This window comes from Sinocyclocheilus grahami, unplaced genomic scaffold (assembly GCF_001515645.1).
Source record: "Sinocyclocheilus grahami isolate Dianchi unplaced genomic scaffold, SAMN03320097.WGS_v1.1 scaffold47.1, whole genome shotgun sequence".
Taxonomy (NCBI): Eukaryota; Metazoa; Chordata; class Actinopteri; order Cypriniformes; family Cyprinidae; genus Sinocyclocheilus; species Sinocyclocheilus grahami.
The window spans coordinates 2,223,961-2,242,101 of record NW_015505226.1 but is presented as its reverse complement, the minus strand read 5'-3'; the positions used below and the strand labels follow the sequence as shown (position 1 = coordinate 2,242,101).

Sequence of the window (18,141 nt, the reverse complement as noted above, 5' to 3'; positions counted from 1 at the left end):
GCTCCTTGCCTCCCGAGAAGTGTGACAGAAGGACCGACCAAAACAGTAACTTCCGGGTTTTCCCCTCCATTTGTTTTCCGTTTTTTTCTCAGTGTATTTCTTTCCATTGTGTCCCCATGGATCCCTTCACTCGACCCAAATTCCTCCTCCTCCTGATAGAGCAGGGAGACAAAGCTCTCGAGGACCATACCAAACTGTTCCTGTTGGTCGCGAACATCACCAGCTATCCGGACGACACACTCTGCTCTTTCTATGATGCAAGCCTGAACGCCGAGTGCAGAGCGCTGTCGTCCGAAGATGGTGGGCAGAGCCCAGCCCACCATCTCCCCGCGGTACGGAGCATCAGCCTGAGCCCACCGATGATGGGTCCTACCTCCGTCGTCTCCTCCCTGGAATCTGTCTGCCGGCCCCCTCCCGGAAGGTGCGTCCTCTCACCGTAGAAACAACATTGGGAGGGGAGTGGGTGGGAACATTCCTTGCACCTGTGTTTTCCCAATCACCCAGTGTTTAAAAGCCCCAGTCCTTTCAGTTAGTGTTTGTCGGTCCTCAAACGTCATTCCTTGTGTTCCAGTGTCTCCTACGTTCCCTGTGTGATCATTAAAGACTGTGAATTGAAATTATTTCCGTGTTTCCTCGTTCCTCGCTCCTTGCCTCCCGAGAAGTGTGACAGTTATATACCATTTTCATTTAAAACTTTCAGCTACATAAACTTTTTGTCACCTTTTTGGTTTGCAAGTCTTTGATGCTATAACTGAAAAAAGATAATGGGCCGGTTCTATAATGTCACAGAACTTTCAAGTTAGGATTATGACAGTGATTTGATCCCGTAAATTGCTTGTAAAACCATTAAACAGAATGAGAAAAGATGTTTTGAAGTTGAAAACGTATTACAACATTTGAAACACTGAAAATATAGAGATGTAACCACAAGTGTGTTGCAGATGATAAAAGAGTGGACAAAGAACAAAACAAATTAATAGAAGAATGGGAACGAGCAGAGAATTTTCTATTACTGACACCAAAAAGACGGGTTTATTTTGATTCATGTGCTGCACAGTAGAAGCAAAAGCCGCTAAATAAGATGCCAATCAATTACGAATTTGGAAATTATTCGAATGGATTCGATTTAAATATCTTTTGAATTGCATTTTTGCATATCACTTAGTCGCTTCCTAATTTCCAAATCTCAAATTTGTCCTCACATACAATATATCCTGTTTTGCATGTATCTTGTATAAAAAATAAAAAAAAATCCCATAAATCTGCACGTTAAAGAACACTGCAAAAAATGATTTCCTTACTCAGTATGTTTGTCTTGTTTTCTAGTACAAATATCTAAACATTCATAAATCAAGATAAATTACTTGAGAAGAAAAATTACATAGATATTATTTTTTCTTGTTTTAAGCAAAACAACATAATATCATATGTCATATTGCTTCTAAAGTAAATGTCTATTGATTTAATAATATTTGTACTGCGGGAAAAAAAACACTGAGGAAGAAAATCCCATTTTTCCAGTAAAAACAAATGCTCTAGTCAAAAGAAGAAGAAAAAAAATGTGTTCTGCTTTAAAAATGGAGTAGAAATAATTGAGTGCCTCATTTCAGAACAAATTAAAACTAAAACAAACCTGCACACCAAGTTTAACAATTTATATAATTGAACTCAAATTATACTGGATGCTATTTAGCTTTATCATTAGCATAACAATAACCATTATTAAAATGATTCACTTCAAATGTAAAGAACGCTGTTGCAGAAATAGATGAAGTCATATTATTTGCTATTATCTGCTTTATATATTTAACACAGCATAATCAAAACCTTTCCAAGCACCCCTGGAATCTGGTTTAGTACATTCTGGGGAGGAAGAGATGTCAACAATGTCACAAACTATTTTTTTCCAAAATAAATAAACCAAGCCTAAGATCAAAAGTCTCTGTGGCAATGAAAGAGCAACCCAAAATATTTCTAGAGGTAGCACTTTCTTCCATGCTTCAAGTCTCAATACAGACTGGGCCAAGCTTTCAGACATAATACAAAATCAAAACAGTTATTATCAGCTATAAGTAAACACACACAAACAAATTTTTTTTTGTGCCATGCAGTACAAAGGCGACTATCAATAATTATCTGCACATTAGTTAAAATGACACTCTGAATTTGAACTCACTATATTTTCTATAATGCAACTACTGAGTAAACAACCGTAAACATTAGTTAGTGCTTGCCACATAAACTGTAATAAAATTACTATTGAAAATGGGCGTGATGTAAAACATAGCTTTCTGTAGATAGTTGCATGAAATTATGAGCATGGCTTCACAAATGACTATGACAAAAAAAGTTTTGAGAAGAGCAGAGAGCTCTGATATGTGTATTAGGGGGTAGAAGCAGAGGCAGGGTGAGAAACAGAAGTGAGAAAACACATTACACAAGGACACAAACTTTTCCAATTTACCTACGTCCCTCTTTTGTCTTTTTTTAACACCACAGATGCATCACCTATTACCTTGAGTAATAATTATGAGCATGGCTTCACAAATGACTATGACAAAAAAAGTTTTGAGAAGAGCAGAGAGCTCTGATATGTGTATTAGGGGGTAGAAGCAGAGGCAGGGTGAGAAACAGAAGTGAGAAAACACATTACACAAGGACACAAACTTTTCCAATTTACCTACGTCCCGTCTTTTTTTAACACCACAGATGCATCACCTATTACCTTGAGTAATGTCATTCATGATACCCTGCTAATGAAGCCAGTCTTCAAGAGCCCATTGGACAAGCAGAGTAATTACCAGCCTGTCCGTGCCTTTGGTGTACACATACAATGAAATCCTTGGCCTACTTTCTATATAAGAGAATATATGGAGAGCAAAAATTAGATATTACATCTTAAAGCATGACATCCTAATTAGCTGTGACATTCTCTACAGCAATGCCATGTCTGCCATAAGAACAGTGCACTTGCAAAATCCAATTGTACAGGCTAAATATCACTTCTGGTTGTCTTTCTCTGTTAAAGGGGTCATATTATACATTTTTCCTTATTTATTTATTTTTTCCTCTGAAGACCATATATTAACTTTTAAAATTGAAATCCTTTTTTGCTACCATGACTCCAATGGAAACACTTCTTTTACATGTGAAATATTGTCAAATATAGTTTGAATTGCTTTTGCGGTAAGTTTTGTTTACTTGCTATTATTGGAAAATAGGAAGAGAAAAGTATTGGTTTTGTTGTTATGAGAGAAATGTGGTATAATAAAAAGCACCCATTGAACTCAATGGCTATATTGGATTTTCAGAACATTTCCCACTTGTTCCCGAAGATATGTGAACATTTCAAAGACATTCTAGGCTATATTGTTAATCTAAACTGAACATTTACAGCATGAAAGGCGACCAAGTGAGAAATGCTTTGACCATTCAAAAAGATCGTTGCTTATGCAACACCATACTGATATACTTCATGCATGTTGACACTGCTGTATTTGAATGCTTAAGGTTGTCTTGTACAACAGAACAAATGACAACCAAACATTCACAACCAAAGAAGAAAAAGGGCCTTTAAAGGAAATGGAAATATAAGGGTGTGAATATGTGGAGCTTAAAGAGAAGAGACACTCACAGCTGGAGAAGATGAGGGGGCAAGAGTGTTCATCCATAGGAAAGTTATGCAGTTGAAGCTGGCACTCTGCATTTATGGTCAATCTATAACCAGAAAAAGCAACATATGGTTACGATGAAAAAGAAATGTCTGTACAACATAATGCAGAAAGGAAAATTGCACAATATAAGACACAGCCATGGCATTTGCTTTAAGTGAAATATCTAAATGCTATTTTACTTATGCTATTTTTGCTATTTATGCTAGATGATTACATTTTGATTCATGATATTTTGTGATCAGCTGTTGTCCTCCCGAGGCATGACAAATAATAAGTACTCTGCTTATTTTACTTTAAATTTTCAGGATGAGAAATCAGCAGTTAGATAAAGTTTTTTTGACAGATGTCTGCTCTGAATAAGTTTTATTTATTTTTTCGGTTCTCTGTGACAGCCCAGTGAGTGACGCTCAGGTGAAATCACTGGCGTGTGAATCGTCTGTTTCATACATTAGTGTAGGATTTAAAGTTTTAATTATTATCTCCCACCGGAAGAATATAATGAACCACAGCTGTGAGGACTGCACGCTTATTAGCCATAAAGCATGAATAAGGATGACACTGTTAATATGACTCAGAAATATTATTCTCCCCTCTCATGACATCCGAGTCATTGTTACCAGTAGTTTGGTTATAGTTAGAATACCCAAGTTAGACCCTTCAGACAGATATGGTAACTACACTTTTTGGTCTCTCTCTCTCTTTCCCTCTCTCTCTCTCTATATATATAAAATAAAAAATTTCCATGAATGTATTCTCCATGTATTCTAATATTTTAATATTTTACGGTACTAGAAGTTGTACATGTGCCCAAGTCTTTTTGGGGCAGAAAAAAAAGGTACAAAACTGTCATTGGGGCAGTACCCTTTCAAAAGGTACTAATATGTACACTTTACATACTAATATGTACTAGTACTAATATGTTTGTGAATGTATGAATATGAATGAATAATATGTAGTTTTAAAGTACTAATATGTACATTTAAGGTGATGCTTTGTGATTCTGCTATTGAGTCTGCTAGTGTCAGCCAATCAGAATTGACATGAGATAATTTCCTGCAGTTTAAGAGTGATTAATTACATGAATTTACAATTAAGGTGACTGCTTTGAAAAGTTCTGTGGTCCCATGAGAAAATATGACAGATTTCAAATATTACAGTATTGCACATACACAAACAGTAATAAAAGAATGAAAGAGACATGAGGTAAGAAAAAAGAAGAAAAAAAATAAATAACAAAAAAATAAAAAATTCTAGTTATACAAGTTTTAATAAGAAAAATGGCATCTGCTAATAGCAAGAAGAAATTTAATTCAGCTCTAAAAAGATAAATGTATAAAAATAATAAAGAACCAACAACGGTGATTTCCATGAACAGGTAGAGAAAATCAAATTTTAAAAAATGATAACATATACAGTACATTATATTAGACCCTCTCCAGCTCATTACTGTTTCATAGGTTGAGACATTTTTTTGTTTGCCTGACCCTTATTCTGAAATCTGTAAACAGTAATATGATATATCAAGTAGATTATAACTGCTTAAATTTCAACTGCTGTGAGACAAAATGATGGACTGGTTCTAGAGCATTTGAAATGAATAGACAAGTAGATACAGACCCTCTGTTGGCTGTTTAAATACAATCCCTTGCTTTAGTGAGTAAAATAGTGCCAGTGGATAATTGGCTTACAGTAGCAACTTTAGCCTTTGCAAATAAGCAACAAAGAAGCCATCATGGTAAATAATGCCATATTGGTAAACTAATGTCCCAACATCACATATTAAGTATTATGGAGAGGTATGGCAAATCAAATTTCTCATTTCTGAGCTCAGACCTGAATCCATGCCACCGAGCTCCGCGTGTTGCAGCATAGAAGGCTTACAGCACTCACACATTCCAGCATTGTTTACTTCAAAGCTCCGATGACTGCAATTAAAATATAGAGTGACATTTCATAGTCTGCACTACCCTTTTCCCTTCACACTCCTCCTAAATACCACAGCTGCATGTCTGCTGTGTCACTGACTATCGATCATGAGCTCCATATTGGAGCATTTAGTTAGCCCTTGTTCCTGAATGGCTTTATCTGCAGAATGCCCCTCAGCATCAGTGCTGTTTCTCCTGTTGCCAAGGAAATATTTCACGGAGCACTGGAGACGGCATGATGTAGTCTCTCCACTGGCCTGTGAAATTTCCTCTGGTCCAAATAGCCGCTCTGGTCTTCAGGCAGCTGAAAGATACCTGAATAGGCTATCTCTGCCTGAGATGCATTAACCAAGTAGCTGTTTTCCCAAAATACTTCACCACTTGTTCTCGGTTCGTATGTTGTTGTTGTTTTTGTTTTAACTCCACCTTCATTAGCATTTGTGAATCTGAAAGTATATTTAGCACAGGTATGGAAAGCTATATAAAAAAGGGTTTATTAAAATGTTTAGGCCTAAGGCGAATACTAAGGCCATAACAAAACGAAAAAACATTATTTAAAACCATTTTATACAATGGTTACATTTGTTTCTGTAATTTGATTGGACGAGCGGCATTCCAAGAATGCTGATATTTTCTAAAACAGCACTGGGAAAGAAGGAAAAAAAAACTAACTTGGTAAATTTCATCTGAAACACACTACACTACCAAAAGTTTAGGATCTGAAATTTGAAAATTCATCACAGGAATAAGTTAAAATTTAAATATATTAAAATAGAAAACACTTATTGTAAATTGTAATAATATTCACAATATTACACTTTTTACTGTATTTTGCTGAGTAAACGTGAGTTTTAAAAACGTACTGACCCCAAACTTGAATTGATGAATAGTAGAATGAATAGGTTACTCAATATGAAGACATTTTTAACCATTGTATAACAGCAATTTAAAAGCAATCAGGTTTTTCTACTGAATATCAGACTTGATATTCAGTACAATGTAACTCTTGCTCATGAGAAGCACTTCACTGTTCTTTGCCAAGTTAATGCCAACTTTCAGTATATTTATTTGCACACATGGCCTTTAAATCATGATACTACATAAGCAGACAAGGTCTTGATGTTGCTGTTGTTCTCATTGGGGTGAGCTTTTCTGATGGGACAACTTGAAAAGGACATGACAAGCAATGTAGCAGTGTGTGTGTGTGGATGTCCCGATTTGAATAACTAGGGCAGAGTTGGCTTCAGTGGACACCCACTCATATAACTATATTTGGAAAACTGCAGCAGTAGTTTCATGTGACAAGCCCACATTTTTCATATTTCCACCTTCACTTTAAATCAGAGTTGGAATTGATAGCTTGACAGTGCAATTCAAATGAGAAAGCCAGATTTTATGCATTTTGTTACTTTATGTTGTTAACTAGCAGCTTTGGGCTCTGTTGGTGTGGTCAACAATACTTCACTGCTGAAGAAAATGTGTTAACCATTTGCTTACATTCTCAACAGTGTTAGTTTGCAATAAGCAAACAATGCTTTCTCATGTGCACCCCAGTCTGCCGTGATGATACATATGTATTTATAATGAGAACTGCCAGAGGCATATACTGTAATTCACATTACTGCTCTCATTAGTAATGTCTACAGTGGTGTAAGCACATTGTCTCTCTGTGGTGCTTTATTAAAAAATAAATACAAAAATAAGGATGAAAGCACTATTAACAATATTGCGATAATTTATTGCAATTTTTAAAGCAATTTTCGACACAACGGGATAATTGTTAAATTATTTAAAAGACCATAAAAAACAAATAGGATCTATATACGTTAAGTATAACAATTTGTTAAGTATTATAATAGATTATTATAGTTAACAGATATACAAAATAAAATCTATATAAATTATGTATAAATAAATCAATTGAAATAAAAGCAAGAAATAAATAGGATCTATAAATGTTAAATATGAGTATTACAATTAGTTAAATATCAGAATAAATTATTACAGAAAATAAAAAAATTAACAAACTAACATTTAAAAACTTTTAAAAGGCAGTCATCACATTAAGGATGGTCACGAGTACTTCCACAAACCCCAATGGAATTTAGAGGTTATTTTCGCATTTCATTGAACAACTTCAAATTTAATATGACATTTTTGTAAAGTTCCTTTATCATGGACATATGGTCCCCATATGACAGAGGTCTATCTCCAAGCCACTTCATCAAAATAGTTTCCCTTGCATTAACAAGGGGTAAACAATGTTTTTATGGCTCTCAAGTCGATGGACTGTTTGTTGCAGTTGCCATTCGAATTATAAGAATTTTGTTTGTTGACCAAAAAAATCAAGATAGAAAAGGTTTTGTGCAGTACATTCTCAGTGTGAATTGGCCCCTATAAAAGATTAACCAGAGGACTCTGCTGCTGCCCATGCAGGGTTTCCAAAGGTTTGTTCACAAGCCCCATTTGCAGTGAAATGATAAATAATATATGACATCACATGCAGTTTCTGCAGCTTCCTGGCCTAATTGTGGTCAAACCTAGCCTAGCATCTCATTGAACAGATCTGTCACAAATACCAAGCACTGAACCAAACTAGGATAGTCGGATATGAACGAGTGTCATCACATCTCAACATCACAGACACTGAAGTCACACCAGACCAGAAAGGCTGCCTCGCAGTGGAGCTCTAACTCAGAGGACAGGCGGATTTGCTGATCTTTGGTCACATTTCCAAGGTCTTTAATGTTCTGATCAAAACACTGACATCCCAGACCCATCAAATATTATAAATATTACTTATCAGAACAGAACACTGTGTTTTGGTGTCTCAGAGAATACTTTTTGCCTTTGGCAGGGACTGCTGACTTTTTACCTCTGGAAAAGGGCATAGATTTGTGACAGTGGACCTAAATTAATCCCAGCTTCTGATATTTCATCAAGGACTTTGAAAGAGATGACCTAATCTGAAATAGAGGCACCTAAAATGTCAAAGTGACATCTACTCAGTCTGGGTAACTGATAAAATGGAAATCATATTTAAGAACAGAGGTTTTCGAACTTACAAAAAGGGGCATAAAAAGTACAGAGAAACTGTACAAAAGGATGCTGTTTCCAGTTTTTACTCAAAAGCCAAACTATCTAGTCAAAAATTAATATGCAAGTGAAATGGTTAATTATAGAATGATAAAATCATATCACAGACTCTTTGTTGCATGCTGTATGTGTTAACATGCGTGTTAGCATCCAGCTAAACATATTTGTGACAAGAGGGGCGGGGCCGAGAGCCGTGGGAACGGAGCGAGGCCGGTGGAGTAAATGCTAATGCGCGACATCTGCGTCACTTACCGGTCTCAAGTCCCACGGAGGAGCTCCGGATGGATAAAAGGAGGAGTGACGACAGTGTTGGACGAGAGAGGACCAGGCATGGACTTTATTTTGTGTTTTGTGTGCGGCAGTCGTCCGCGAGGGGCTGCCGCTTTTCTTTCATTTTGTGTTTGTTTATTTTATTAATGTGTTTAAATGTTCGTCCGGTTCCCGCCTCCTTCTTCCCGAACTACGAACTTTGTTACAATATTACATAAAAATTCTATTTCATTTAACTTTTTGTCATTATACTCTTAAAAATTATTTGTTGCTATGTTTAAAAACGTACTCGGTTACTAACGTAACCTCGGTTCCCTGAGATACGGGAACGAGTACTGCGTCTTGCTATACGCATATTGGAAAAAGCCATTTTTCTCCTGAACTGAAGCCTTTTTTTTCATGCAGTGAAACTGCACAGCCATTGGTTCGTGCAGTGTATTAAAAACGAACCAATGGCTAGGCAGCGGAGCTGCACGAGCCTATGGCGACGAAGCCCGCCAAAGCCTGCCAGAATGGGCGGGGCATCTGGCTATGTAAGCGGGCGTTCGCCACAGGATTCTCAGGTTACTTCGACTGAAGGGACTACTGAGTCATGCAGCTACATAGCACGGCTAGCAACGCAGTCCTCATTCCCGTATCTCAGGGAACCGAGGTTACGTTAGTAACCGAGTACGTTCCCTTTCGATACTACATTCGTACTGCATCTTGCTAGACACATATGGGAACACAGTACAATCACGCCGTGCTAATGTAGAGGAACAACTAAAAGTATCAAACTTCCATAAGCAACCAATGCCCATAGAGAAGTTAACAACAACCCAAGGCTAAGACGGGCTGAGCTTCCTGTGGTCACACCCGGCCTGGTTAATCGTTCCAGAGTAATCCTGTAACTTCGACACCCAGGGGTCGAGAGCTAACAGGTGAACTAATGCCAGAGAGCTTGAGCGTGAAACGGCGAAGGGCTTTCTGCCAGATCTGTTTACGCAGCGCATGTCTCTTCAAGCGGAAAGGACCCTGGCCTGCAAGGCCGGGATTTCCAGTTTATAAAACCTTAAAACCTTGGATGGTGAGGCTCAGCCGGCCGCCTCACAAATATCCGCAATGGACACACCACTGGACCATGCCCAAGACGCCAAGACGACTCTAGTCGAGTGGGCCCATACTCCAATGGGGCATTGAAGGCCCAAAGAAGAGTACGCTAGCGAGATGGAGTCTACTATCCATCTAGAGAGTCTTTGCTTTGTGACCAGAAGCCCTTTGGTGCGGTTACCGAAGCTAACAAAGAGTTGTTCCGACCGCCTATAAGGGGCGGAACACTCAATATAAATTCTCAGAGCTCTAACAGGGCAGAGCAGAGATAACTCTCTGTCCTCTTCAGAGGGAGGAAGCGCAGAGAGCGTAATGACCTGTGCTTTGGGCGGAGTGGAGAGCACCTTGGGTACATAACCGTGCCTTGGTTTCAGGACGACTTTAGTGTCGTTAGTTTATTAATGTGTTTAAATGTTCGTCCGGTTCCCGCCTCCTTCTTCCCGAACTACGAACTTTGTTACAATATTACATAAAAATTCTATTTCATTTAACTTTTTGTCATTATACTCTTAAAAATTATTTGTTGCTATGTTTAAAAACGTACTCGGTTACTAACGTAACCTCGGTTCCCTGAGATACGGGAACGAGTACTGCGTCTTGCTATACGCATATTGGAAAAAGCCATTTTTCTCCTGAACTGAAGCCTTTTTTTTCATGCAGTGAAACTGCACAGCCATTGGTTCGTGCAGTGTATTAAAAACGAACCAATGGCTAGGCAGCGGAGCTGCACGAGCCTATGGCGACGAAGCCCGCCAAAGCCTGCCAGAATGGGCGTGGCATCTGGCTATGTAAGCGGGCGTTCGCCACAGGATTCTCAGGTTACTTCGACTGAAGGGACTACTGAGTCATGCAGCTACATAGCACGGCTAGCAACGCAGTACTCATTCCCGTATCTCAGGGAACCGAGGTTACGTTAGTAACCGAGTACGTTCCCTTTCGATACTACATTCGTACTGCATCTTGCTAGACACATATGGGAACACAGTACAATCACGCCGTGCTAATGTAGAGGAACAACTAAAAGTATCAAACTTCCATAAGCAACCAATGCCCATAGAGAAGTTAACAACAACCCAAGGCTAAGACGGGCTGAGCTTCCTGTGGTCACACCCGGCCTGGTTAATCGTTCCAGAGTAATCCTGTAACTTCGACACCCAGGGGTCGAGAGCTAACAGGTGAACTAATGCCAGAGAGCTTGAGCGTGAAACGGCGAAGGGCTCTCTGCCTGATCTGTTTACGCAGCGCATGTCTCTTCAAGCGGAAAGGACCCTGGCCTGCAAGGCCGGGATTTCCAGTTTATAAAACCTTGCGAATGTGGATGGTGAGGCTCAGCCGGCCGCCTCACAAATATCCGCAATGGACACACCACTGGACCATGCCCAAGACGAGGCGATGCCTCTAGTCGAGTGGGCCCATACTCCAATGGGGCATTGAAGGCCCAAAGAAGAGTACGCTAGCGAGATGGAGTCTACTATCCATCTAGAGAGTCTTTGCTTTGTGACCAGAAGCCCTTTGGTGCGGTTACCGAAGCTAACAAAGAGTTGTTCCGACCGCCTATAAGGGGCGGAACACTCAATATAAATTCTCAGAGCTCTAACAGGGCAGAGCAGAGATAACTCTCTGTCCTCTTCAGAGGGAGGAAGCGCAGAGAGCGTAATGACCTGTGCTTTGGGCGGAGTGGAGAGCACCTTGGGTACATAACCGTGCCTTGGTTTCAGGACGACTTTAGTGTCGTTAGACCCAAATTCCAGGCAGGCAGGGCTAATGGAGAGCGCCTGCAGGTCCCCTATTCGCTTTACTGATGAGTCGGCGCAGATTTAGGGCGAGAAGAGGCAGCAGCGGAGCTGGAGCGCTTAGGCAGGAAATGTTGCATAGCTTGGGACGATTTCTGTGCCTCCGTGAAGGACTTCGCGAATCCTTCGACCGCCGGACCGAAGAGACCCTTGGGAGAGACTGGAGCATCGAGGAAGGGGATCTTATCCGTGTCCTTGATCTCTGTTAGCATCAGCCACAAATGGCACTCGATCACCTCAAGGCTGGCCATCGATCTCCCGATCGCCTGAGCGGTGGTCTTGGTGGTGCGCAGAGCCAGGTCGGTTGCGCTCCTCAACTCCCTGAGGGTCGCGGGGTCCAGGCCAGACTCATTGGAGGATGCGAGGATCTTGGCCTGAAAGACCTGGAGGACCGCCACTGAATGAAGCGCAGAAGCCGCCTGTCCAGCTGAAGTGTAGGCGTGTCCCGCAAGAGCTGAAGTGGTCCTACACGGCTTGGACGGGTGAGCGGCCTTTGCTTTCCAGCCGATGGCCAGTGAGCAAAGAAAGTGGCAGAGGTGCGCGGCCACTGACTCATCTAGGGGAGGTGGCTTATCGTACCCTTTTTCTTCAGCGCCATCGATGGAAGTGAGGGTGGATGAAGAAGCAGTACGGAGGCGGGCGGAGTAGGGAGCATGCCACGATCTGGTGAGCTCGTCATGGACCTCCGGGAAGAATGGAGAGGAATGCTGATGAGGCGCCCCGGCAGGAAACACTCATCCAGACGGCTGCGGGAGGGCTCCTCTGGTAGAGACCACTCCAAACCCAGCTCTTTGACTGCTTTGGAGAGGATACGGAGAAGCTCGGCACCCATCCCGTCTTTGGTGGCGCTGGGCGCGGACGATGGCGAGGGGTTGGGGTCAGTCACCGAGCCCAACAGCTCCTCTGCATCTGATGCTGCTAATGACATGCTGTCATCAAGCAGCTCATCCTCACTTCCCCCAAATGAGATCAGGTCGCTTGCACCAGCAGAGGGACGCTGATCAGACTGGGAGAAAAGGACGGGAGAATACTCTCTCTGGGGCGAGAGCGAGGCACACGGGATCTGGGCCGACATGAGCTCGTTCGCAGCCGGTCGCTCAAGCCCTCTGCCCCGCTGTTTTTTCCTCACAGGTCCCTGGGAGGAAGAAAACGGGAGGGCGCGAGGGGCTGAGCCGCTCTCTGAAAAGAAAGCAATCCATGAGCGGAGCAGAGTGGGAGCGGAGCGCTGAGTGGAGCGGTGCGAATGCCCGCTTATGTAACCAGATGCCCCGCCTATTCTGGCGGCTTCGTCGCCATGCGGGGGCGAGAGCGAGGCACGCGGGATCTGGGCCGACATGAGCTCGTTCGCAGCCGGTCGCTCAAGCCCTCTGCCCCGCTGTTTTTTCCTCACAGGTCCCTGGGAGGAAGAAAACGGGAGGGCGCGAGGGGCTGAGCCGCTCTCTGAAAAGAAAGCAATCCATGAGCGGAGCAGAGTGGGAGCGGAGCGCTGAGTGGAGCGGTGCGAATGCCCGCTTATGTAACCAGATGCCCCGCCTATTCTGGCGGCTTCGTCGCCATAGGCTTGTGCAGCTCCGCTGCCTAGCCATTGGTTCATTTTTAATACACTGCACGAACCAATGGCTGTGCAGTCTCACTGCGTGAATGAAAAAAGGCTTCAGTTCAGGAGAAAAAAGGCTTTTTCCCATATGCGTCTAGCAAGACACAGTACGAGTGTAGTATCGAAATTTTTTTTTAAAGAGAACAACCACAAACATCTTGACATTTTCCTCCAGCTATCTTGCCTGTTGGGTCTCCAATGCAAGTGCATTACTTTAAACACGTTATTTTCTTTTTTACACTCTTAAAAATGCTGGGTTAAATACAACCCAGTGCTGGGTAAAATAGGGACAAACCCAGCAATTGGGCTGTTTTGACCCAGTGGTTGGGTTAAATGTTTAACCCAACCTTCTGGGTAGTAACCCAACCGGTTACTGGTATTTAACCCAGCATTTTTTAGAGTGTACAAACTGAGGAACAAGTCAAAATTCTATTCTCTGGTAATCAGCTGCAGGCCACAGAATGGTTTAACCTAGAATGGTCTTTTTAGACATATTTAGACATACATACGTGTAATATGCTTAATACTATGTACTTTTTACTCCTTACAGTTTCCTTTAGACATACAAAGTATAATTTTCAATGCATACAATTATATTTACATTTGCATCATATATATGTATATATATAAATATATTTGCATCAACAATATATTTTTTATATATATTTAATTATATATTTTATAAATAATCTAATGTATTCAGCTTCTATGGTACAGATTAAACAAAATTGACAAAATAATACTTTAGTATTACCGTATTGGCCCGAATATAAGATGACCCTGATTATAAGACGACCCCCCCCCCCCTTTTTTCCATGTCACTTTTTTAAAAAAAGTTTTTTAAAACAAAAAATTTTAAAACCCCTCCATCCTTTCCTCACTTTTCTAATGAACTTAACATTTTTGCTGCTTCTCTTGATGCCCTTTCAAATGAAAAAGCTACTACAGTTGCCAGTTTCTTCAGTGAGCTAAGTGCCCTATAACTCCTTGCAAGAACTTACTATTCTATAAATGTTTTTACTATTATTTTTTTTTTTTAATTTTATTTATTTTATTTTTTATCCCTCTCTGTTCATCATTGCTCTTCATGATTGTACATTTAGTGTAAAACTTCACTGTTACATATTGTAATTGCAACTATGTCTGCCTTTGAGAATTGTTAATTGTTAATATTGTTTATTTAATGCCTATTTTGTATGTACATTTGTTCACTTATTATTAATATTTAAAAAAATAAAAAAATAAAAAAAATAAAAAGTCACGACTCATGCAGCTGTAAGGTTTTCTGCTTCTTTTGTTTTTACTCGCGACAACACGCATTACATTACATATTTCATGGCACACTCGTTTTATGCGTATTTGGCGCCACCTATTGTTGTGGGTGTATTATTGACATGTCAAAGTCTAGACCCTGAATATAAGACGACTGCGTTTTTTCAGATGTATTTCCGAGAAAAAAATATCGTCTTATATTCGGGACAATACGGTACACACAATTACCCAAGTACTTTACCCTCTGCTGCAAGAAAGTGCAAGAAACTTGAAATTAGACCACTGACACTGACCCACTGTTACATTCTGTTTTGAAAATAGTTTTTCTCTTGTACCTTTAATACAGTGTTGTTATGACCTTGTGTCAAAAGCTTGGTGGTCTTAAAAACTTACTTGTTGTCTTCTGGTGATCTTGTCGGGGTGATTCTTATTTGAATCGACAAGACTGACAGTAGTTTGTGTTCAGCAACAAAATTTTGCTATTTTGACTTTTTAGCTTGCAATGATGAAAAGTAGTGAATAAAAACATTTTCAGCAAAGACACTGAAAATCGATGTAGCAGTTCACATTAACAGACTTTTTATTTCAAGTGTCTAAGAAAATAATTGTGCACATTCTGTGTGCTCAAGTGCCATAATTATTGAAAGCAACTGATATTTATAAAATAGTAAAACAAAAAACAAACAAAAAAACACCATAAATAACATTTATTTAAAAATGGCTTACCTCAAAGTGTAAAGTATTTTCCCATCGTTCCATATTCTAAGGAGCTGATTTGGTGTAGTAATCCAATGTGAATCTGCATTCTTGGAATTTCTGAAGATTGTGTCCGGTAGCCAAATGAGTCCAACCATATTACTGTTCAAAGTCAAAATTTTCATAGTGCTGTTATATCTGAGCCGGCTGTCCGTCCACGTTTGCGCAAAAATTATGTCAATCTGGTACTCCTGTGGGGGGGAAAAAATCATGTATCAACAAGGTGTAGCTACAATAGCGGTCACTTCTGAACCATATATACCTGTGTAGCTATTATTGTTTATTGATATTTAATATATAACCCATTATAATAAATCCTGGCCTTAATTTGGTCTTCTTTAGCACTCTTAACATAATTCCACTGTGATTTATTCCAAACAGTTCTGATGAGTTTCCACAGAGCCTTACAGCAGCAGCCACAATTCATAGAATCAGCCCTTAAATTAATGCCAGAATTATTCAGTATTCAGTGATGGAGTGCAGCCGATCCCACTGTGGTTTGGATGGAGGTCAAAGTCAGCTTTGAGATACTTTAACAAGGATTATGAGGTTCTGGCACTGTAGAAGCTGGCAGCACGGGAATGTGGGGAGAGACACATAATCCCACCTCATGGCAAACTTTCAGGGAATTCTTTGGCTTTATACTGTAAGCCATCCTAGCAGTTATACAGATGCCTCCGAAGGCTGCTGGATACTTACATATATGATTAAATATTCTATCTGACCCATGCAACCTGTGAGGAAAAATGCTTATCACATTATGGTTAACAGCCATATTTCATATCATATATTTTTAGTAGTGTGTTTGGGGGGACAGGAGGTCTTGATTTAATATGCAGGAGACATTTAGAGGACAGATCCTTTTAACACAGCTGAAAGGGACGAAGCAACAACAATTAAACAAAAAGCGAGTGAGGCCAGAGTTTGTTAAAAGCTGTTTCATTAATGCTCTTTGTCATTACAGTCTGAATTAGCCTCCAAAAAGGGGTAATTTTGAAATCAGATTATACCATTAATACATTAATTATGGTACATTGAATCTTATGCTTGGGTGAAAAAATCCCTGGAGGTCATTTATTTATTTTTTGTTTTTTACTGTCAGAGCGAATGCTGATAATGGGGTTCACCTAATGGAGGATATGTATGGCGTTATTTTACTGACAAATGTCGTGAGCGCATTACTGTAGCGCGAAAGCACATTAATACAATGCGCAAGCGCGAATCTCTTTGCTCGCGCGCGGATTTCCCTTGCTCTCGCACAAAACTCTCCTCTCACTCAAACTGTGTCCTGTGCACTCACAAATCTCTCTGTGCTCATGCACTATAGATATTAATTATTTTAGCACCTGAAATAAACATTGTCAAAGGTTATCATTATGCACTTTTAAAAAGTAGTCTCAAAACAGATTTGTGCAGGGTCTTTCCTTGATTTATTTTATTGTTGTATTTTTGTTTTAACAAACTGGTTATTGTAGCTACTTTGTTTTACTACATCTCTTTTATCTTTGTATTTTGATCTTTTCTGCAAATGCACTTATGCATCTCTTTGTAAAGTAGGCTACTTTGTATACACTGTTTTAAAAGGTACTATATAAATAAAGCTTTAACCAATCAGACCTCCACAACTGACCGATGAAAATACTACGTGAAATCTAATTGGGTGAGAGGGAACTGAACCTGGAATTCTTTTGACAATCAAAGATGGATCTGTAATTTCTTTCCAATTTAATAATATTTAGCAATTTTAATGAAATGTAGCCTTTAGAAATGGCTAGGAATTGGGTGCTTGGATGATTTGTACATAACCTCTATCCAACTGGTTGGTCTCTGTGCAATTTATCTAAAAACAATTTATTATAGCCTATGGCCCTAAAGACTTTATATAAAACATCAATGTTATGTCATAATATGTCAGACAGATACCTCAACTGAATTTAAAATTGTAGCGACTCAGCTCATGGGAAATATGAATAATTAACCATAACTAGTTATAATTAATTATGAATATTTTAGATCCACTGTAGATATTTAGCTGACCTCTCAGGGTCAACTGTCTTGTCAATTCTAAGAACGTTAATTTCCTGGTTAAGGGAAATAACTTCCTTACTGTACAATTCTACAAAAGCTTGTAGCATAAATCTGTATGATTAAGTGACTCCAGTTATAAGCAAACAATGAACCACGTCAAGTGTGATACAAGTAAGGTTTTATTAACTACATAAACACTTAAACTAGTCTAACATACTACATAAACACATAAACTGGTCTAACATACACATACACACACACACACACACACACACAGTTTGTATAGGAAAGGGTTAAAGCTTAACCCTTTAAAGAGAAGCGAAAATAAGAACATGAAGTTATTGAAACATTTGCATATTCAGCAGATCTACACCACACATACAAAGAGAAACATGCGGTAGCCCCTGTGTGACAGGCCAAGACTAGTATGATTCTAGGCTCTTGGTCGTATTCCCTTAAAGGAATCTATTCCTGATTCCAAGCCTTGAGGTCTACCCCGGGCCCAGGAGTCTGGCCCGAACAGGTAAGTATTTTGGGGTATGTAGCCTAGGTCTTTGCTCGTAGGGAATAACGTCACTGACAGCCGTCTAACATCTCAGGGGCAACTCCCATAGCAATATGGCAGAGTTGGTACTTAGTGC

General features: G+C 39.8%; 1 pseudogene; it reads right to left on the bottom strand.

Moving 5' to 3' along the window:
* Positions 1 to 18,141, bottom strand: part of LOC107582802 (gamma-aminobutyric acid receptor subunit gamma-3-like) — a 130,732-nt pseudogene that overhangs the window by 20,371 nt on the left and 92,220 nt on the right.